Source organism: Drosophila serrata, unplaced genomic scaffold, assembly GCF_035046125.1.
Source record: "Drosophila serrata isolate PLE 108 unplaced genomic scaffold, ASM3504612v1 contig_382, whole genome shotgun sequence".
In the NCBI taxonomy this organism is placed as follows: Eukaryota; Metazoa; Arthropoda; class Insecta; order Diptera; family Drosophilidae; genus Drosophila; species Drosophila serrata.
This window is the reverse complement of record NW_028257280.1, coordinates 5,682,170-5,706,149: the sequence shown is the minus strand read 5'-3', so window position 1 is coordinate 5,706,149 and position 23,980 is coordinate 5,682,170. Positions and strand designations below refer to the sequence as shown.

Sequence of the window (23,980 nt, the reverse complement as noted above, 5' to 3'; positions counted from 1 at the left end):
TGTTTTCATTTTTTTCTGTGTTTTTCTTGGCCAAGATTTATTTTATTGTTATTGAAGAGGAAAAGAGAAGAAAAAGAAACAAAAACTTTCAATAAAAGTTGTCAGCTGCCGTGGGTTTGAATTTTCTCGGCGAGAGACGTGTGTGTCCGCAGGGAAATGGGAAACTGGCGCTCAAGTTGTTTGTCTGATTAATTCGCCATTAAACCGTGATTAATGTTGTTTATTCTGTGGCAACTTATTAGCTAAATGTGTTAATTATGAGTGTCGATTGTGCAGATTACAGTATTAGCGCGTTCTTTTTTCCTTTGCACTTGCTCAGATGTAAGAATTCTGTCACAAAAATAATTATACATACAGTTGGGGAAACTTTAAAAGTGGAAGAGTAATTAAAAAGGGTTGGTTTTTTCTGCTGGTATTATTATTTACAGTTGCTTAAAAGTTATGATTAAACAATCATATAGAAGGGACTTTTTTATACAGAAAAAATGTAGAGTTAATGGGGGAATTTATGCTATTTATTTATGAAATTTAAAAAGTTTTACAATAATAAATTATTATTATTAGAAGTCCTTATTGATCTTTTATAGAAAATAGTCTGAAAAGTCTATAGTATTGAGTCCTGGAAAATTTCTTCGACCTACCAACTTTACGTGAAAGTTTTTACAAAAAAAGCACCTAAAATTCCTAAGTGCGAATTCTGTTCAAAATACAGCACTGTCAGACAAAATATAAAAGTTAGATAGGTCAGTAAAATAAGTACTAATTTTCGTGTATTATAAAATATTTTCATCTCAATTAAATTCACTTTATAATAATAATATGAATTAACTTTAACTATTACAAATTCCACTGTATCATTTTGAACGCTTTTCATGCAATGTCATAATTAACTGCCAATTATTATTCATATTTATCATGTTTGCGATTTTTCCCGCCTCCACTCGTCGGCTACAGCGGCAATTATCGCCGTCTGAGCGATCAATGATCACCCCCGCAATGAAAACACGCACTCTGAAAAATATATTCATGAATAAATCAGACTCATACTCAGAAACTCAGACGCAAATCGTCCTTCACAGTTTGTTGGCAATTTGCATTTGCCATTTTTGTCAACGGCGTCGTCGTTGTCGCTGCCGTTGCCGTTTTCGCATTTCCATCACTTTTCACACCAAACATTTAAATGCAAAAATCAATTAAAAATGTTTGCCACTGCGAGGGGGGGAGGGGGATCGAAGGGGTAACAACAACTACAATGTACTCTACTCGAGGTTTTCGTGGTAATGACCGACGAGCTGTGCGACGGCGACAACCGCCGGCGAAGTGTCCATGACAAAAATGCATAAATAACAAAGGCAAACAGCGGCAAACAAACGACAGACACTCAAAAGAGATGATGATGGCATCCAGAGGGGGCGAGAGGAAGGGAAATGAATAAACAATAATACTAAATGTTAAATGCAAAGAAATCATTTAAATAGCTAATATTTTAGGGACACAAAAAGCATCTGTAAGCATCCAACATTTTATAAAAGATCATATTCGATTTATATCATTAAAAGAATAGGCTAAAAAATGGCATTATATGTTTCTTAATAAAAAGAAAACGTACTCCGAAAAGCCGAAAGTAAAACACCTTTACAGTTTCCAATTAAATTATAAGATCGAAACAGAAATCGATCATAATTAAGCTTCAAAAGTTCGCATTCTCAATATCGATATTTATCGATATTTTTATATGCCAATTTTCCCAAGAAATCAAACTCATTACTAAGCCAAAAATTTATTAATTTTAATTCGGAAACCGTTCTTATGTTAGTTTTTATAATGTTTATTAATCTGCATACTCCACATAAAATTTTAAAAAAATTTAATTTTTTTTTTATTTTTTTCAATTTTTGGAAATTTTAACGATGTAACCCCTTATAGAATTTGAAAAAATTTCGAAATTTTATTTTTCTTCCAAACCTGTCTAGATCGATTCGGCTTTTGATGCTGATCAAGAATATATATGACTTATAGGGTCGGAAATGAGTTCTTCACAGCGTTTCAAGCTTCTGACTGAATTTAAAATACCCTGAAAGGATATACAACTATATGTTTATTTCTTAACAACAACCTGCATTTTTACCGATTTATTCAAATGTTTAAATGTGAAACCACATTTTTTAATTTAATTATCCCATCTTACTCTACAAAAATAGTAAATGCCATTTGGTTACTAGATAAATCAATGATTTTAATTTAAGTTACAAGCTAAAAATGTGGTTTTTCCAGAACCCTACCCAACTCCTAATTAAATGTTCTCATTATGACATTCCAAAGTAACTTGGCTTTGGACATTTATTGGCTATAAACCCATAGGCCCCCGATATCTATTGGCAACATTGACTTCGGTCACGACTTGGGCGACATGTGACACCCACAGTGAATATAGAGTATAGAATATATACAGAAATCGAGGCAGATCGAAGCGAAGCAAAGTGTACATACTTTTTTATATGTTCGGCTTTTTAGCATTTGTACTTGAAAACTTGCAAATGTCTGGCGGCGAGTAAATTAATTGCGATTTAAACTTAAAAATATTCCACAGTTGGGGGGGGGGGAAACAGGGCAGCAAAAAAAAAGGGGGGCGTGGCTATGCATAATTACAGGCGCTGACAAACGGACAAACGGACGACGGACAAATGTGGGGCTTGACTGTAATTTGACCTTAATGAGGTGGTTTGCCGCTCAAAATGCAATTTAATTACAAAGACATTAAATGGTGGGGCAACTACCTTGATGTGTGCACAAGGAATTATTTAAGGCATAAAACTATACTTTAATTAAATATTATTACAAGTTGGAGTAACAAATTAAATGTCAAAGAAGTTTAAACAATATTTTTTCCAATAGAAAAAATAATCATTTGATCTACTTTCATTTGCCTTTTCTAATTTTCACCTATCTAACATTCATTTGCATAATTCCTTCTCGTGCTTTGTGTTCTATTATATATTATTATTGTTTGTTTTTTTACATAAAGAATTAGGTCAATGTCGAATAAAAATCCAAACCAATCCCCTGAAAAGCGCTACTAATTTAGACATTCGCTGACATTTATGAGGCAACCATAAAAATGTTTGTTGACCGTGTTTGGCCAGCTGATTGTAATGTCGATGCAAGCGTAACCGTATATTTATGTCTCGCACTGTACGGCACAACAATTGGCCACAAAATGTGTAAGTTTACGATGCTTGCCTCACTTGGCTACTTGTTTTTGGGATCCTAGACCTATAAATGCCCAAGCTCTGGCTCTGGCTTTTCGGTTTGCCTTCTCTACTCTTGGCTCTTGGTAGCTGTTGTCTGTTGGCAGTTGGCTCTTGGCCATTTTATTGGGCTATCTTTACTGGCCATCGGTCCATGTAGGCTCTGCACATTTGTCAAATTGATTGCGAAATAAATTCGAGTGCGGGATTTCTTCATTAGTTCGGTGGGGTAAAGCAGGCTGCAGTTGACATTGTCCAAAGATGATGCATGTGGCATGTGTGGCACACAGAAATGGATAATCTGCATAATTTAATGCTGAATTATGGACTTGATAAATTCTATTAAAAAAGAAGAAGCAGGCAGGAGAACTTGACAATTAATTGGTGAATAAATTTCATGGCTTTCAGTTCTGTTGAAGATTCCTTAAAAGGAGATTCGCTTTTGTGGGTTTTAAGCCATGGCTTTAAGATGTAATTTGATAGAGAGACTTGTGTTTTTGGAGATATTTATCTTGGGGGGGGGGTTCTTTAAGCTATTATTATTTACGTTTATTTTGTTTTTTTTTTTTTTTTTAATTGGAAGAAGAACTTGCTTAATTAGTTTGACAACTAATTTACTGTCTATAATGAAATAAAGATCAGGGATTATCTCATATTTAATTAAGAGATCCTTATAATTATAGTTAACATTTCTCTTCAGCACATCATTTGATCACATATCATCATAATATGATCACAAATCATCATAATGATCCATTTATGATAATAATTATGATGATTTGCTATTGTTTTTTCTTAATTATATTCCATTGAACATTCCTTTTGTGTTATATCTTTTACCTTTGAGTAACCAATGAATTAATCACCATTATTTCTTTCTTATCTCTCTTTGCAGGTATGTAACATGTCTTTATCCAACTTCCTATATAGAGCACTCTCTATATTCAATGCAAGTCGTGAGTATTCAAACCGGCAGTCAGTCGGAGACAAAACGATGAATCAAAACCAGATCGACCAGACCTTTTTTTCTGCTCTTTCTATATATAAATTTTTTACCCACACAATCATTGTGTGTTTCCCATCTGCGGCTAATTTGCATAATAAGCGCACAGCTGTTAATTAATAACGGGCAGCTGCCTAAAATGATACTGGGAACAAAAAATAAAACCAATACATACTCGGTTTAGACCTTCGGCAGCAGATCAAAGACATCGAAATCGAATCAGAAATTATGAGAGATTTGTTTTTAGGCCGATCTTCTTTGTGGCTTTAATATGGAGGGGGAAACACCACCACGTAAGCGTGAATTGATCTCGAGTGGGCGGAGCAGCTCGGTGACGTTGATACCTCAGCATTTCCGCCTTGTGGCGGGGTATCCTGTGGCAAATCACTTAGAGTTGACTGTAGACATGCACGCCTCTTGGCCTCCTCCCCACTGCCTAACCAAAACCGTTTACAAGCTGTAAATTTGGCCGAGAGACCAGGGACCAGGGGGGTGGGGAGTGCAGAGACAGCAAACTGGCAATTTTCAAATTTGCGATCATCGACAGGCGCCACCAACGCGCCGCGTCAATAATGCACTGATAAATAATTGGGTAAAGAAGGAGATATATATTGAAATAAATTGGAGAAGAGGAAATAAAAATATTTAATAAATTATTCCCCTTAGGAACAATCTATTTATGGATTTTTAAAAAGTGGCTACAAATAAAGCTCTTAAAATTCCCAAGTGCGAATTCAGTGACAACCTAGTATAAAAAAGAGCTCTAGAAACGCATAAAAACTTTTATAGATATTTTTAAGTATTGCAAAAATTCATCAAATTATTCTATTATATATTTTAAATATTTGTAGCATTTCCTAATGCATTTATTTCCCTGTATTATTGCTTTGAGTGGCTCTCGTTGCAAGTTGCCCGTGTGGTGCATTTGCTGCTGCCGCCAAAAGCGGCAAATGGCAAAATGTTTTGCAATTTTCGCTGCATTTGCAGACAATAAATTGTTGGCCATTTAATTTGGCCATCGTACAAGGTGGAGTTTTTTTTCCCCAGCGAGAGGATATTGTGGAGGCCTTTAAGGGGGGTCAGGTGCAACGGGGTATGGCAGCGGCGGGGAGAGTGGGAGTGCCCCCAAGCTCTATTATCGCGCTATCTCACTCTGTTTGCGCTGGCTAAATTGATTTGTTGCGGCTGCAAAGGCACGCAGTCAATCAAGCGCTACAATCTCTCTGGAAAATCTCAAAAAAGGCCTCAACGCCCGCGCCCCCCATTTAGAGGGGGGGAGGGTGACGGGAAGGGGTGAAGGGGTTGGTGTACAAGATGCCACCGGGGCGATAAGAAAATGTTGAGCAACATTGTTGCCAATCGACAAGAAATTGCACTTAAAATTCGCGCGAAAAACTAAATAGAAATAAAATGCTTGTTCGTTGGCTTTATTTGATCCGTTGCGACGAAAATTCGCTAAAAATGTCGAGTGCCGAATGCCAAAGCTGAGTGAATGATGTTGTTTTCTTTTTAAGCCTAGCAATTAAAGGGTAAACGTGATTGGTACATCGTTTAGGTGATTGGGAAATAAAGATTAAAGTGTAATTTTTAACTTAATATATAAATAGTTTTAAAATTTTTTATCATTGTGATCAAAAAAAAAGAATGGTAAATTAATATCTATACCTTTTACTGTAATTGATATCATTATATTTAGGTCTTATTGGCGCCTCACCTTAAGGGTTAATCTAACATCATAACATTTTAAAGAGAACAAAAGCACAGTTAATCACAGTTGGAGAGCTCTCTCCCTGCACTTAACCCCCCTAATAGGCTCCCCTGTTTTTAGTTTTTGGCTGCCTCTGCCACTGCCTCCCTCTCTCACTCTCCACCCCCTCTTTCTCCACTCTCTCTCTCTTACCCACTCTCGTGAGTGCATACGTGACAGCCGGCACAAGAAACTGAAAAAAGAAACAAAAAAAAAAAAACAAAAAAAAAAAAAAAACGGTGAACGCCAACACATGCAATTGTTGCTGCTGCAATTTTTAGCTGTGTTTTTTGCTATTGCAGTTTTTGCGCTGGCTCTGCCTCTGCCGACGTCGGCTGTTGTCGTTTGGCCGCCATCGCAATCTAATGTCAGATAGTTTTGCGGTCGCTAACCCGCCTCGCTTCGACTGCAACGTCGACAGCACAGCACAGCGGTGCTGTGTCTGTGTTTGTGCACGAATGTGAGTGGAAAGAGCGGCAAAAATCGAGAAAATGGCACAATGCACAAAACGCACAAACACTCAAACGCACTCACGCACACATGCGCATATATTGTGCAATTAGTTGTTGCGCTGATGAATGCAAATTAGAATTAAAGTTGCACAGTGGAGTCCAAAAATAATAACGGCGGTGCAAAAAGTTGCAACAAAAGTTGGAAGACAAAGTTTTTGTGAATTAATTATTTTGGGTTTTTCTGGGGTTTTTCAGTTGGAAAATTTAAATAAAGGGAGTTTTGAAATAAAGTTATATATTTTCTATAGCTTTCTAAACTTCTTTTAGTAACGAAAAACAACTTTTACAAAATATTTTATTTTTTGTGTTTTTTATAGTTTTAAAATGTTAATTTTTACATTTATTTAATGATTTTACCCTTAAAACCTTCTAGCACTTTTTTAACTTTTCTGTTTGTGAAAACATAGAATTTTGTAAATGGTTTATTGTTTTTAATTTATAATTTTTAAAAAGTTTATGACTTAAACCTTTTAAACTTGATTCAACTGAATATTATAGTTATTCTTTTCAAAAATAAAACAACATTTAACTTAACGTCTTGTTTTAGAAATATTAAGTATACGTATTTACAAGTCGTACATGGCGTATACTTAATATTTCTAAAACCAGTTGGTATATCTTGTAAATACATGGCGTATACTTAATATTTGCAAAACAAGTTGTTAGGTTAAATGTAAATACATAGCGTATACTTAATATTTACAAATCATACATGGCGTATACTTAATATTTATAAAACAAATTATGTGGTTTTTATATTTTGATCTAATGAATGAAAGAAATTAACTTAGAGTTAACAATAAAAGCGTGTTTAAAATTATATTAATTGATTTAGAGAGTTAATTAGCTAAATTCTACAATATTTTTAATATAAAAGAAAATATATTTTCCACTTCCACTGTTCAACCTCTTGGTTCTCATGTAAACGATATTTAATCTGCCATTTGGTTGCACCAAAGCAACTGACTTGACTGTCTCTCCTGCCAAGAATGCGATGCGGCTCAGAGAGCCTGACCATAAATGTGAACATTTGTTGACATCTGCCACACGCTTCGCTTTCGGCTCTGCCTCTGCCTCTGCCTCTGCCACTGCCTCCTTGCCTCCTTGTCTCCACCTCGAACATTTAGTTTCCTTTCGTTTTGTCAAGCCTGTCAATCAAGTGGTCGTCTTCCACAATTATCCATTCTAATGACGGCGAGCGACAGAGACAACAAGTTCAAAGATGGCTTGCACATGTTTCGCTTTGACAAAATGCCAACAAAAAGACAGCATATGCGGCACTTAAATAATTCTCGAAAAAAATAAGCCAGAGACCGACAAAAGGAATAAAAAACTACAAAAAATAAGAGACCCCAAAAAAACAGAAAGAAAGCCCCTAAACAGAGAAAAGTCCAAGAGATGTCATGGCATAAGGCACAACACATAATTTTTGTTATTGCCCAATGTGGTCCCGTTGTTTGTCTGAAAATATGTTTTAAATAAATGCCCAAACAGGCAAGATAGAGAAAAAAATATGGTAAAATGTTGAAAGAACGATTCAAGAAGCAGAAAAATATATCTTTGTATATTTTTATTCATTTTTTCTTTATTTTTCATACAAATAAAGTGTAGATATTATTTGTAGACACCTTAATTTCCCAATAGATTGATTTTGTAATACTTCTCACAAGGCTATAATTATAATTAATACTTCTATTAAACTACTAATGATGTCACGCCATAAAAAATTATATTTCTGCCTGCCATAAATACAAACAAACTGAGAAAAAAAGAACACCCACTTTTGCTTTCAGCATTTTTTCTCAGTTAGCATTTTTATAGCCCACAAGCCCACACTAACTAACCTAAGACAATAATTAGCAGAACAAACAAAATAAAGGCTGATAAAGCCCCGTCCCCCCTTCCCCCGTCCCCCCTGAAACAACAACAAAAATAAAACTGAGAGTGAACACGAAGAGAGAAAAAAGCTATTTAATTTTTGGATATTTTGACCGGACAGCCGCAAAGTAGGCAAAGCTTTTTTCCAATATGCATTAATTTCCAGTTCAAATGACAACAACATGCGGCGGCAGGCAGTTCGTTGACTTTTCCGCCGCCGCCGCCAGTTTGTTTGGTTTGACTTTGTAAAATTTGAATCGACGGCAAACGGCGCTTTTCCATTTTCCATTATCTAGACCCTAGGTTGTGCAATTTGTCCCTCGGGGGGCTCAAACACCTACCACTTTGAGCGTTTACTTAGCTGCTAGCTGGTGGCTACTTTAGCTTTTCTTTGCCTCTGATGAATGTTGTTTGGCCAAGAGCAAAATTATCATCATCATCATCATCATCGCCAGAGAGGCCTCTTTAAGCCCGCTGAGCTTCCAAGATGCGCCTGCCCACGGGACGTATGCGTAATATTTTGCTAAATCGTATCTAATTAATAATGCAAATCGTTGCAGATCAACGATAAGTCTCACTCCATGCCAGTTGCAACAACTCAATTACCAACAGCTGCCACAGCTTTGGGGCACAAGCGTGTGGCAAGCTTATTTTTTATTTTATCGCACAAAGGCGATCAGAATGACGCCCATAAAAAATAAAAGTGGGGTAGTAGGAAGGGGGCAACCGAATACCAAACATTATTTATATGATCAGTGGAAAATTATAGGTTTTGGTTGATTTGTGGACATTGGTCATAGAGAAACTGAAAGGTTTCAAATATTTTAAATCAATTTCAAAGAAAATGTTAAATTTTTTATTAAAAATGTATATTTTAAATAGGGGTTTTAATTCGCATATAAGATTGCTGTTAATTAAAGAGCTTTGTTCAAAGAGTTTCCTTTAATCAAGGCTTTTAAAACTAAGTGCCTTTCGATCGCTTCCTTTCTACCTTCTATGTAGTTTTAATGTCTTCAAATTAGATGTTATTATTAAAAACTGGGATCTCTTTTTATAATTTAATGGCTTAAAGGCATGCCTTATTTGAAGAACCGCCTATTAGAATTGTAAAGATGCCATGATTATTATATTATATCTTGGCAAATGCATTTCCCTTTCTGCTTCAATCAAACGTGCTTACTCGTTAAATTATGAGGCGTTTTTAATGGCTTCCTTCGTTTGCAGTTGCAGATATTTTCCTCTTTTTTTTTTCATTTTCAGCATCGCGTGGCTCGTAAAGATGCCTTTAAATAGCTTGAGGAAAAGGGGGAAAAACTGCTGCCTGAACCTGAAATGGGTGGAGAAATCGACTCGCAGTCTGCCCAAAAACTTGCACTTCAACTGAGTCTGCTGTTGAGTTGTACTTTTTTTTTCGACTGAAGTGTGTTTGTTGGTTTTATATATATATAAATATATACATATTCATTCATAAGCGGCTGTCGAAACATTTTCGCATGCCGATGATGCCTGATGTTTGAAGTGCCTTTGATGCTCATTTCGCTGGCAAACGAAATGTAAAATGTATTTTAAAAACTGGCATGAGGTCCGCCTATTGATTTTTACGACGACCAGCCAAAAAGGTAAAGTTCATTGAACTTAATGTGCCAGTCACACATGGAGGAGACTGGAGGTGAGACGATGGTCTGGAGTTGTATTTCTGTTTCTACCTGAAAATAAATACGATCCCTCACATGCTGCATATTTTTTCATTAACTTAGTCCCCACTCCCCAGAGTCGCCACCATCAATTAGTCGCATCCGTTGGCTCGCATAAGTAAATAAATTTCATTTAATTTTTATGTTATTTGCTTCTCTCGTATGTTTGTTGGCAAATCTTCAACTTCAGTTTCGGTTGCGGCCCAGACTTTGTAGAGTCATTGACCAACTTCAACTGGGTTCTCCTAAAATCCTCCTCATCTTTCCCTTTCGCTTAGGGTTAGCTTAGGGATGTTTTTTTTAAAGAGGGGATAATATATTGAAAAATATCGAATATATTTTAAAAATAGAATATTCTTTAAATACCTGTATATTTTCAATAAGTAACACATATTAAAATATTAGATAAATACTTCCCAGTACTGATATCGACATATATATCGAAAACATCCTCAGAAATATGAATTTTCTGATATGTTAAAAATACATCCCTACAAATTTTCTCTCTTTAGTATCAATTTATATAGCTTTACTTTTGATTCAAATATCATTTTTATATAGTATTCCTTTTTAATACCTATTTCCTTTATCAATATCCTAATTATCGATATATATCGCTTTAAATCCTTCCATCTCTAAACACTCTCTTTCCCTGTTTTTCCCTGGTGTCCACTTTCTTTTTTTTTGGACTTTCGGTTTGTAGGGACAGAGCCCACAGGAGGAAGAGGGAGCCTTTCATGTCTGTTTAACTTATTTGACATGGGTCGCAAAAGAGCTTTTCCTAAAAATATATCGAGAGTGAGAGGAAGGACACTGTCTAGTAAGGCCATCTCTCTCTCTCCCACTCTCTATAGCTATCCTGGGGCAGTCCATTATGTGCCGGCTTATTTGTTTTAATATTCGCTGCTCGTTTTCTAGCTAGTTTTCGGCCAAAGTCCTTTGCATATCGAAGGGGAAGGATATACTATATATACTATAACCCAAAGTCCTACGCTCCTTGTTTTGGCTTATCGTTAACAGCACATTAAAGGATTTCAATGCCGTCGGCGGCTGTGGCAGAAAACATTTTGTGCACCACAAACATTTTGCTTATTGACTTTGTTGCCACTTTGACGCCTTATCGCCCATCTACATGGCTATATCTTGGTCTAAGTCTGGTGTCTGGCCAAAAAGAAGCAGGGAGAGGAGTGAAGAGGCATCAGGGGGAAACCCTTGGCAGACAAACATTTCCGCTCTGCTGGCTGCCTATGGTCACGTGCCTCTCTTGGATTTAACTTGGCTTCGATTTTGTTTGTCGGGGGCTTTCGGTTCCAAGATTCCGGGATTTTCACTTCCTCTCCATTGCCATTCTTGCCATCAAGGATACAAGTTTCAAGGCGCAAAATCAATAAGATTATCCCAGGACAGACGTATACTTTTGGCCGATAATTGATATATAATTTAATTAAAGCGGATTTAAGCTTTAATATCTTGATTATAAGGTAAAATAAGTTCTTCAAGGTTCTTTTAAACAATCTAGTGCTACTTGATGCTCTCTAGTCATTTCTTGGGTCGCTTAAATTTCATTAAACTAATCCATCAGAAGCTCAGTGATGGATCCGTACCCTCTCTGCTCCTCATTATCTCTCTTTTGTCTGCATTTCAATCAAAAATTTGCCTTGGCTTTGCACAAAAACAATTGAGTTTGTCTCGGCTTGAGTGCGGAGATTGAGGGGAGAAAGAAAGACTGAGATGGCTTTTTTTTTGCTGGCATCGCTTAAGGATTCTAGGATCCTGGCATCCACTCACCCTTGCCACCTGCATTCGGGGACACGCCCCAATTGTGTTTTTGGCATTGTCGCGGACTGTGTCTGACAACAACTCTCGGCAGACGCCACTTGTCACGGTCTCCCATTCCCCAAAAGGACGAAAAGTTCAGCAAGAATTTTCCTTGAAAGGAAATCTTATTGTTTTGGAAGGTTTCTTGTATGCAGGCATAGAGAAAAAAGGGATTAAAATATTAAATATTTAAGGGAAAATAGGGTTAATCATATTATGTTATATTTTATTCAACCTATATAACTTCTTGACTTTATATAAAGATCTCTATAAAACCCCTTAGAATATATAGAATTTTCTTTGTTTTCTTATAATTTTCTTACTTTTATGTAATAATCTTACACCCTTTTATAAGTATTTCTCTTCCGTGTAAATTTCCTTTAGAATTTTAAGTGTTTTCCCTGGCTCCTTTTAGGCCACCTTAGTATCCTGAACCCCTACTCTGTCTCTCTCGTCCTTTCTCTGTGCTAATGTCACTTGGCAAACTTTCGCTGCATTTGCCATCGTTGCCGTCATTGTCTCTTGTGTGCCGCGCCTCCTCCTGGCTCCTGGCTCCTGGCTCCTGGGTCCTGTATCCTGTATCCTGGCAAAAGGGAACTCCACCGATTTGTCCTGGTCGTTATCTATTGCTGGCAACGACAGGCAGCATTGATTTAATGACGTTGATGGGGCCGCCACTCTACCCGCTTGATGCTTTATTTATTGATTTAACTTTGCAATATTCCCGGGCATATCCTTTCTCTGTTTGGCGACGCTTCTTATTTTTTGTTGCAAACTGGTTTTTTCTTATTATTTTGGCGCACTTAACGCGTTTTTGTATCCTTGAATGGATTTCCTTTTTTATTTCTGCAACGCTGGCAAAATTTATGCGCTGCTCTACTCTCTCCTTTTGATCCTAAGCTTCTTTTAAATAAATAACCGAAGGATGAAGGAGGGACAGGGGAAGTTGGGTGCTGAGTGCATTGAACTTGTCTCCTCGGTACTTGGTTTATTGCCTTTTATTGGTTTTTGATTTGTTCCTTACCTTTTTTTTTTATTTGTTTCCCCCTTTTTTCCCCACCGATCTCTCTATGTATTGTTTTGTTATTTTCTGTTCATTAGCCATAAGCAGCTCAAGTTGAATTGGAAATCGCAGTCGTGTCTCAGTGGTGATTGCAAAAATTAATTAAGAACCAGTCACGCCCCCAACGCCCTTTTCTTGTATCTGTCGGATTTTACTTTTCTTTTTTGTGAGCTTTATTTATTTATTTCGGGATTCATTTGAAAGAGGATTCAGTAGCTGTATCTTTTTCTCATTCTGTGTGAATGTAATGAAATTATCCCGAGTTCTCGACATGCGTGCCCCTTCGACAAGTTCAAAATACGTCCTTCAATCCTGTAAGTGAATACCGAGCCTGGTAAATAAAAAAAATATATAACAAAAAAACAGGGAGGAGGAAAAGGAGAACAACCATCAGACGAGTCGCCTGCAATTTAATTACTCTGCGGTTGATGTTTGAAAACTGTTTGCTTGTGTGTTTTTCATGGGGCTAACCTCGGTAAGAGTGTGTGTATGTGTGTGGATCCTTTGGCCACCTGGCAGCACAGGAATTTTTGCTTTTTCATAAAAGGAGTGGAGTCAAGCACCCGGCGAAGGACTTCCACTCAACTCGACTCGACTCTCTGACCCTCTCACATGTCTGACCAATGCAATTTGTAAGCATTTTTCCCCTTCTACTCTGAGGTTGTTGGAGCTCGGAGGAGGTTCATTAGTTTGATTACCCAAAATGGAGTTTTTCCCAACAAAAATTTAGGGGTGCAGCAGCCATAAACATATGCTATGAAATATCCAGAAATTTAGCCTGAATTGCACTTTGAACTTTAAAGCCATTGAAAAGGACACATGAAGAACAACTTGACAAAAGCAGCGAAAGTTCTTTTAGAATGAAGGAATAAAGAGATTTAAAGGGAAACACTGAAGGAAAAAGATGAATTTACTTTTATCCTAGCTTAAAAATGATCTAACATTACAGAAGTTATATAGAATTTGTTGAATTTTTAGCTATTATTTTTCTCCAAGTTTATCGCTTAGGAAAAAGGTCCCTGTCCTTGGCCATGTGCTTTAAATCATTTTCATTTTCCGCTGAGCGCTGACAGCAGCTGTTGTTGTTCTGCCCTTTTGTGGATCCTCCCACAGTTTTGCTGCGTCCTGTGTCCTGTATCCTGTCTTCTCGACACCATCACCATCACCTAACCTAACCATCTGCTAGTCCTTGGTCATTGTCCTGCGCTGATTTCTGTTTTTGGCTGATTTTCCCCTGTCTGAGCAAGCACTTATCGCACCTTGTTTAGTCAGTTAAACTGTCAACTTGGACGAGAGGAGTTTTTTAACCCCCTCACACTCTCTCTCTACTCCTGATTAATTGCAATTTGTGTGCTTTGTACTTGATGAAGTTTTTAGTGTCCAACAAAGTGCTGTGAAAAAATAAGGGAGCTGTGGAGGGGAGGTCCTTGCTGGCTGGCTGGCTAATTATTAATGTAAATGTTTTCACTTTTAATAGAAGCTTCTGCCGCGCCCTCCACTGTCTGGGTCACTTTTCTCTCTTTATAAAAGATATATACTATAGTATAATATATATTTAAGGGGTGTTGTGGCAAAGTGGGCGGTGTTCTCTAATTGCCGTTAAACATGCAGCTTACATGGCCAACGGCCAGTAGTGAAAATTACTGGAAAATTCTGAGAGAGGAAAACGAAGCCAGCGAAAAGCACTTTCCATTTCCATGATAATCCCCATTTTCATTTCAACGTCTGAGCAGTGGCAGGTGTCATTATCCTTGCGGCTCATATATGCGCGACTGTAGCTTGCTCCTTAATTAGAAATGCTAATGAGCTGGAGGAGAGCTCGGCGGGAGCAGCCAAAGCTACTTAGCGATGTTAGTGACACCTTCAAAAGTGATTCAACCGCAGGTGGGAGGCAGGTGAGGAGGTAAGGTGAACCGAAACCAAGAGCATTGTCTCTGTTTTTTGTTCTTTTGTGACGCGATTAGCGCCGAAAACTTGGTATCATCAGCATATCATCAGCATGTGGGGAACATCTTAAAGAGAGTTGTGGGAAAATAGAGATGTGTGTCTTAGGAACTAGAAGAAAGTTTGGGAACTAGTTTAGCAAAAAAAGGATTATCTTGCAAGGAGATTTAAAAGTATATTCTAGCTTAAAATGCACACAGTTCCAGTAAAATTATAGAAGAACTAGAAATAAAACTAATTCTCCCAAGCCGAATTTGATATACCCCTGCAGTTATAAATTAAATTATAGGATCGTTTCGAAAATGGATCATAACTAACCTTCAAATTTTCGCATTCTTTGAACAATATATTTATTTATATTTTTAAATGGCAATTTTTTCCACAAATCGGCGTTTTAAAAAACTCACAACTTAGTCAAAAGACAATTAATTTTAATTCGGAAAGTGTTCCTATGCTTGTTTTTATAAGATTAACAAATCTGCATACTCAATTTAAAATTTCAAAAAATTCAGAATTTTTTTTAAAAATTGTGGACAATTTTAACGATGTAACCTCTTTAAAATTATGAAAAAATATCAAAATTTTATTTTTGCCCTAAGATGTCTAGATCGATCCGGCTGTTTATGCTGGTCAAGAATATATATGATTTATAGGGTCGGAAATGACTCCTTTATATGTTTACAAGCTTCTGACTAAATTAATAATATGATTTAATACTAAATAATAGTAAATACATTCATATGACAATATTTCAGAGAAATCAAAGCTTAAAAATTGCATCACTCAGCCAAAAATGCATTAATTTCAATTTGGAAAGTAGTCTTTTCTTAGTTTTTATAAGATTAATAAAACTGCACACTCAATTTGAAATTATAAACAAATTAAAATTGTACGATTTTTTTTTTACATTATAAACGATTTAACCCCTTATAAAATATTGAAAAATTTCAAAATTTTATTATTCTCCCAAACATGCCTAGATCGATTCGGCTTTTAATTCTGATAAAGAATATATATGATTTTAAGGTTTGGAAAGGAGTCCTTCACTATTTTACAAGCCTCTGACTATAATGATAATACACGTTAAAACAAGAAAGGAAGCTAACCTCGGCACGCCGAAGTTTATATACCCTTGCAGATAGAACTTCTATGAATAGGAATCCATACAATAAAAATTATATATATTTGTGTTAAAAAACAATGAAGTAATACCTGCTATCATTTCATTCACCTATACATATTATATTTGCAGTTTTACATTCACAGATTTGCATTTTTCCTCTACATCAAACGATCGCTTGTATGGCACCTATATGATATAGTCGTCCGATTTTCATGAAAGTTGGCACTAAATTTAAAGACTAATATAAAATGGCTATACCTCAAATTTTATGAAAATCTGTTGAAAACCGAAAAAGTTATAATTTTTAATTGTATTAATTTCTCAATCGTTCCTATGGGAGCTATACGATATAGTAGTCCGATTTTCATAAAATTCTATGCAAAATTGTAGAGTATAGTAAAATGGCTATATCTCAAATTTGATCAAATTCTATTGAAAACTGAAAAAGTTAAAAATTTTTTTGTAAAAATTTTACGATCATTCCTATGGCAGCTATATGATATAGTCGTCCGATCCGGCCCGTTCCGACATATATACGAGTGAGAGTATATAGAAGGCTAACTACAAAGTTTCATTCAGATAGCTTCAAAACTGAGAGACTAGTTTGCGTAGAAACGGACAGACGGACAGACGGACAGACGGACAGAAGGACAGACGGACAGACGGACAGACGGACAGACGGACATGGCTAGATCGACTCGGCTGTTGATCCTGATCAAGAATATATATACTTTATATAATCGGAGGTGCCTCCTTCACTGCGTTGCAAACTTCTGACTGAAATTATAATACCCTGCAAGGGTATAAAAATTAAGTTTGTGAATTTTTAATAAAGTTGAAGCTCCTGAAAAAAAGACCTTCCACACAAAATTTAAATTCAACATAATACTGTTTGTAATGGGAACTGGTTCCCCCACTGGTTTCCAGTTCTCTCAGATCCTTGGAGTGCCAAATAAGCCCTCATTGAGGTGCAGCCTCAAGGACCCTCGTCATTTATTGGCCTTTAAAGCGGCGTCGAGTGCAGTGCCTTCTTCTGTCTGTTTGTCCTGACTGTGTGTGTGTTTGTGTGTGCTCACCCGTCTCTTTGGAGGTTTTCGAGGTTTTTAATGTCGTGTTTATTTTGACATTTTCATTATGTGCGTATCTTGTTTGTGTGTGTGTGCAGGATTCGCGTTCATTGTCTGCGTCTGGCTGCGTTTTTTATGGTTGCTCCCCCCAGCACACAACCCACAGATTTTCCTTTTTGGCCTTCACTTGAGCTGTTGCGGAATTGCTTTTGTTGTTTTTGGAGTAGAAAACCCACGCTTTTTAATTATATTATTTTGAACCTTTAACCTGGAAATGTTAAAGTTTTCTTTAGCAAACTGGAATAAGAGAGAGGAGGAGCCTTGCATTTGCAATGCCATTCTTAAAAGTTTCTCTCGCCGAGTTGCCTATCGAGTGTCCTTTTTGGGGAAAAGTTTTTCTGTCTCTTGTTTTAATCAAACTTTGGCCAGTGGAAACCCGCGCTTTTCCCCCAAACGTTTTTTTTTCTTTTTTTTTGGTTTGGTTTCTTTTTACTCAGCTTATAACTTTTCCCTGAGGTTAGAATTTCCACGCCATTTTCCTCTTTTGTATTGTAATTAAAATGCAGACGGCTGTCTCTGTACTATGCTTTTGCTTTTCTTATTTGCAATTTTACTATTCTGAAATTCTTTTCTTGTATTTTTTGCTTTAGCTCTGGCAATTATAAAGATATGCTCCAAATGAGAGTTCCATTTCAAGCGATTTCTCACTGCAGCGTGATAAAAAATTACAGCAAACAAAAGAGGAGAAAATGAAAAATAAATAGCAAACAAAAAAAAATGGAAAAAAAAAAGAGTTCAGAAAAAATAGAGAGCCTGCAAAAAAGGCAAATTTAATTAGGTTCAACTGGTCTCCTCACAACCTTTTCCCTTTTTCTAACGATCAATTGGTGGGTAAATGCAGCCGTTTGTTGCTCAGTTTGTTGACTCCCACTTGGCCCTAGTCTTATCTGTTTTTCCTACACTTTTCCCTGCTTGGCTTTTCCCTCCCTCTGTCACTATTTGCACTTCGAAATGGAGGCCTGTCGTCCGACTATTTCTGTTGTTGACACCACTTATCGGTGCCTTGGAGCTGGAAAAAGTGTAGTTCGGTTGAGGTTCATTGATCCATGGACTCGATAAGAACTATAGAGGAGACTTAACCCTAGAAAATGTTAAGGAAATTGCAAGGAAAACTATTTGTTCTTGGCAGTTCCTGAAAAATAAATGTTGAGTTAGTATACTTGCAAAACATAAAGCATAATTTTAGGACATTTTCTGAAGAGTTTTTAAAATAAAAGAATAATTTAATACAGTTTTATATGAAACAAACTAAAAATGCTAGTATATTCATAGAAGAAATGTAAATAAAATGTATATTTATAGAAAAAATCTATATTAATTTCAAATTTATAGAAGAAATGTATATAAAATATACTTTACTGCAGAAATTTCCACAAAGTTCAACCCAACTCAATGAGTTTCTTAGTTTTTATACCATTTTAAAAAATATTTAATATACATTAATAAATCAATTCATTTAAAACAATAATCTTATAAGTCGTTGGGTTAAATTTCATCAAGTTAATCATGTCTCTCAAGCCACATTACGTATACGCACCGTTCGCCAGTTGATAAGAAACCCAAGTAAACGAAACGAAGAAAATAAATAGAAAAACGCCAGTGTTTGCTGCTATATAAACACACATGAGACTGGCAGCACCTCCCCAATTGGAGCGATACATATGTTTGCCTGCCTTAAAGCATCAGGGGGGATTAAGTTAAGTGGAAGAAATTACACCAAAGAGGATACTACACTCCAAGCATTTTTCCTTCCAGCTTTTCATCCTCCGCCCTTTTATTTCCTCCTTGTGAGTTTCGGTGCCCGCGGGAAATGGCTTACAGTTCGTTTAGTTTTTCGGTTGCTAATGTCCTGGGGATTAAGTTCGAATCAAAGCAATGTACTGTGACTTTGTAAAATGCAGGACCCTCCAAAAAAAAAAAATAGTATGGAGTGCCTTTAAAAAATAATTAAACAATTAAGTTAAACAAGAGGCAATGTAATAAAACTATTAACGGCCACCGAATGCATTTAAATTGCTTATTTAGCGCTGAAAAAATACAGAGGCGTGGATACGAAGGATACGCAGGATCCCAATAACCATCAATGTCTGGCGTATGTCTGGGAGATGCCTTTGAAAATTTGCTTTTCATATAAAAATAATTGTTATGCTCGGGAATAAAGTTTAAAGCGAAGAGCCAAAGGGAGCAGGGAGAGAGGGAAAAGCTGGAAAATAAAAAGCGAAAGGAGCCTCGCGGCGCAGCTGCAGTTCAATAAACTGTGGAAAAAAGGCAAGAAAAAAGCGAAGCATACTTCAAGGCGCTATGAAATTGGAAATTGCATTTGTTTTTGTACATAAAGCCCTCTCCTCACCATTCTGGCCAATCGAAGAAAGCCATTATGCCATAGCACATTGAACGCACGATAAATAACGAGACCCAGGGTCCTGGGTCCTGCGTCCTGCGTCCCGAAAGTCCAGTCCAGTAAGTAAAGGAACAACAAAAGCAAATACAATTTATTTGCAAATTGATATTTAAAGGTCAGAAGAGGGATATTTTTCTTGTGTTTGTGCTAAAAGCAAATGCAAAAAATAAATGGAAACTGCAAAGATCAAGGATGAGTAGGAATTAAAATGATAGAGACGATGATGGCCCTTCAACTGAAAGGGAATCTCTTGGCAAGGACATCAAAAATAAAACTTGGCACACGCTGGAAAAGTTTCTTGAACTCGCGAAAAAAGCGAAGCTATGATGTCGCAGCTTATCAAAAACATTTCGAATGCGCCTAATGAAGTTATAACCCAGACACAAGAACCGACTAGATATGCAAAGCTTTTCACTCTTTTCCTTTTTTTTTTGTATATATACTTTTTATTTTGCAATTGTGTCGCGCATTTGAATTAAGTGCAAATGACATGAGATTTTCCACGGGGGGATGGGGATGAGAGGAGGAAAAACAATGCGAATAGCAGCTGCCTCTTAGGAGTTGCACTTCCCTCCCCCCTCATTTTACCCTGGACAAGCTTTTAAGCCACTTCACAGTTGTTGTACAACCAAGTGCAGTGCTTTTCCACAGGCTTTTCCCTTTGACTTGGCAGCGGGCACTCCTTTTGCTTGTTTTTCCACCCTCCCCCCCGGTGAAGTTTTCATTGTCTGGCTTGGGTTCTTTTTGAATTTATTGAAATGTTTGTTTGTCTGCCATGTTTGCTATATAGTTTTGTTGTTGCCTGGGTTGCATTGTTGCTGGCGTTTTCTGTGAATTCTTCCCCCCAAAACCCATATTAATTCCACCGACTGTCCTCTCTCTCTCTATCTCTCGGTGCTTCTTAGGATCCTGCACAGCTGCGCCTGGCGGTATGCAATGTTTTTTCTTGCCAGAAAGTTTTTAGAAAATGGTCGGGGAAGAGGGTATGTTGGTTTTTTTTTTTATAAGTTTTATAAGGTATGGTATACCTGATATTAAAAACTAATTTCTGAAGAAGTGAATTAATGAAGTTTTTATTGTTTGAAATCACCTAAAAGGTGCCTGATCAATAAAATAATATTTTAGGAAGCACACTTCTTTTGAAAAATATAAAATGGTTGTAATATTTATGCCTTTTCTGGTCCCAAAAACTATCGGGATGTTCTGTTTAAGCTAAATTTGTGTATTATTTTAAATCAATAAATACATTCAAGATTTTCTAATATCTCATATCTTGAAAACTTCTGTAGAGAATATATATTTTTAGTGATTAAATTTTATTGTTTAAAGTACATTCGCTTTATCTATTAGTTATAATTCCTAATAAATTATTATAAACCAAGGTATTCCATATTCGAATCCATATTTTTATTCCATTTTCTCTCCTTAGCATTGGCTGCATTTTGTTGTCGCAAAATATTATTACTCCATTTCATTTATAAAAGTGCGCCCGCGCCCTTTCCTGAGGATTTTCCCCATTCTCTATTTCCAACTGCATTTTCATTGTCAGTGTCTTGTTCTGCACTCGTGTATACAGTATATAGTATAGAATAGAGAGTATTGTTGCCATTGTCGGTGGCTTGTTGTCATTGGCTTTAACTCCTAATCCACAGGTCACATCTGGCCCATTGATCAAAGTGTCTCGCTTGGGGAGACAGCAAACTTATTTCTGCTGCTTAAATTAAGCACCTAGCATCACGCCACGCCCACGCTGTCAGCTGTCAGCTTTTCCCCGATGACAATTTTCAAATTTATTCTGCCATTTCTTTTGTCTCTCCGGTAAGAGCAGAACGCCTACATAGAAAATGCGAGGAAAAATGAAAGAAAAACCATTTAAACAGCAGACAATTTTTCAATTTCCCCACACACAACGCCCTGAGACAATTGACAATTGAGAATGATGGTTGCGGTAAACAGTTTTTCCGGGTTAATAAAATAGTTTTTCTCCGCAGTAACGCCCACTGAACGGTAATGAGGATTTTTCCCCCATCTACAAGAAAAGGTAACCAAAAAAGGTAAAAAGAAGGGGTTAGAGGAGCAAAGAGGAGGCACACCATGTGTGTTTGCTCAATGTCTGCACAAACACTTGGCGGGGGCACAAAATCCAACAAAGGCGAATTTGAAGAATATTAAGCAGTTTTATTAACTTTTTGGGCATAAAGCTTAAAGGAGCCAAAGGCAGGGCGAGGAGAAATGCCAAAAAAGGAGTGGGGGAAATGGCAAATGGAGACATTTTCCCGTGGTGGAAGGAGGAAATTCTTGAAGTGAAATATTTATGGCTGACATTTTTAATGGATTAACTAACAGCCAAGACTTTCTTACTAGAAACAAATGCCATTTAATTTAATGTGTTTATGAAAAGCAAAGCACTTTGAACCCGAAAACTAACGAGAATTGAATCGCATTGAATTGTAGTTTTTGGTTCAGCCCATTGTCTGTCTTGGATTTTCTTTTTTCCTCGTTGGGGTGTGGCTGAAAAAGAAAACCTTTTTGATTTGTGGGCTTTGGGTGTTGTTGTTGGATATTTATGGGCACGCGGAAAAGGAAGTTTGGTGCCTGATTTATGCCAAAGGAAGTGACAACTCAATGGCTTCATTAGTGCTTCGTCCTGTTGAAGTCAATGCATTTGAGAGAGAAAGACAGTTCTAGGAGTTTATTGCACTTCGACTTTTGACTTTTACGGGGTCGCAAATATGAAAAGTTTTGTTCTCCTAACAAATAATCTTGAAATTTGGCAATAATAATTTCATGCTTATAATTTGTGCAGAGAGAAGAGCTTTCCCTCTGCGTTGCGGTTTTGCCAAAAAACTTGTGCACACGCGACTCTCATAAATTATGAAGAGCAAGACAGGAGACAGAGTCCTCAATCCTTTGCTCCTGAATCCTGGAGTTCATTCTCTTCTTTTTCGGGGGTTCAACAGAACCCGAGCAAGAGCCTCGAACTCGAGAAATTAGCAAATCGTCACGTAGCGAACATGAAGCAGCGAAATATTTATGACTCAAGACAGAGAAATAAAATACGAGGGAGATTTTTAAAGCAATAATTTAAAAGGGAATATATATAAAAATTATTTAATTTAAAATAGACTATAAAAGTAAGGTATTTATATACCTTAATATAAAGTTTTCCTGGCCAAGAAAGCATTGAATTGAAGTCTATTTTAATTAGGTTTAAATTGAAGACAAATTTTATTCTAGAAATACTCTAAAAACTCAGAAATATATATAAATTAAGTCATTATTTATACATTTAACATTTTCTTGTTTAAGATTCTTAAACATAATTTCTTTCTGTGCCTTGAAAAACCCAAAGAGAAATCCGTAGAAAGTCCTGCCAGGACTATGATGAAATGTACTACACATGTGCGTCTGCATTCCTTTATTATTTCTTGTATATTTTTTTTTTGCTCCTTTTTGGTCCTAGTAAGCAGAGGCGATACAGGCGGCAAAGAGGAGCATTATTTGCTGCAGTTGCCTCTGCTATCTGGGTTATATTGTTATCGTTCGTAATCCCAGACGAGCACAGGACACCCCACACCCCCTGCCCAGGATCAACATGGTCTCCTTGAGCAATCAACTTAATTGCTTTAGCAACTCACCCTTCCTCGAGGACGAGGACGAGGACAAGGACTGAGACTCCTTTGTTTAATGAGTGAAAATTGTGCCTCGGTATCGCTTACCAAGGCAGAATGTGAATACACAGAATGCAAACATTCATTAATCGAATCTCTGTTGTTAAGAGTTGATTTTATTGTTGCCAAGATTTATGAGCTGGTCCCTCCCTCCCCCCTCAAGAAGTTGGCAAACAAAAACAGGCAACGGGGAAACAGAAAAGACAATTGCAATGGGCCCGTGCAAATATTAATTTGTTGATTATTTTAGCCAAGAGTTGATGTTGCTTCTAGAAATTGTCATCCTTTTGCCTGGGCAAAAGTTCTTGGCAAATATTAGCACAAGTTGCCAAAGGGGATTTAGGGGGTTTGTGTTTGCCCAACCAACTTATCCTTATCCTCATTCTCGTAACTCCCTTTGCTCGCATATTAAAAGTGCATTAAACTTGGTGTCCCCAAGTAAAGACATTCCTCAGCTGCAATTGATTGGTTCTACGTGTCGTTTGCCCTTAATTTCGTTACACTCACTAAATTATTCACCTGTCCATATATACTATATATATAAACTATATATATGTATATATGTTTCTTGTCTGAGTGCTGTTATTCCGTCTGGTCAGGTGCCAGTTGGACCTTCACAAATTACCCGAAAAACAGAGTCACAAATATATATATATTTGTATTCCCTCATCATTGGGTTAGTTGGCTTTGATTGGCGGCGATGGCCTCTAAAGCAACTATTCCCATCTTAGCCATATTTCGTGGATCCTTT

At 36.8% G+C, this 23,980-nt stretch overlaps 1 protein-coding gene across 1 annotated transcript in view; it reads left to right on the top strand.

Moving 5' to 3' along the window:
• The window catches only part of LOC110186968 (hdc homolog, cell cycle regulator), a 115,253-nt gene that overhangs the window by 73,367 nt on the left and 17,906 nt on the right, over window positions 1-23,980 (top strand). The gene's annotated exons all lie outside the window — the stretch shown is intronic.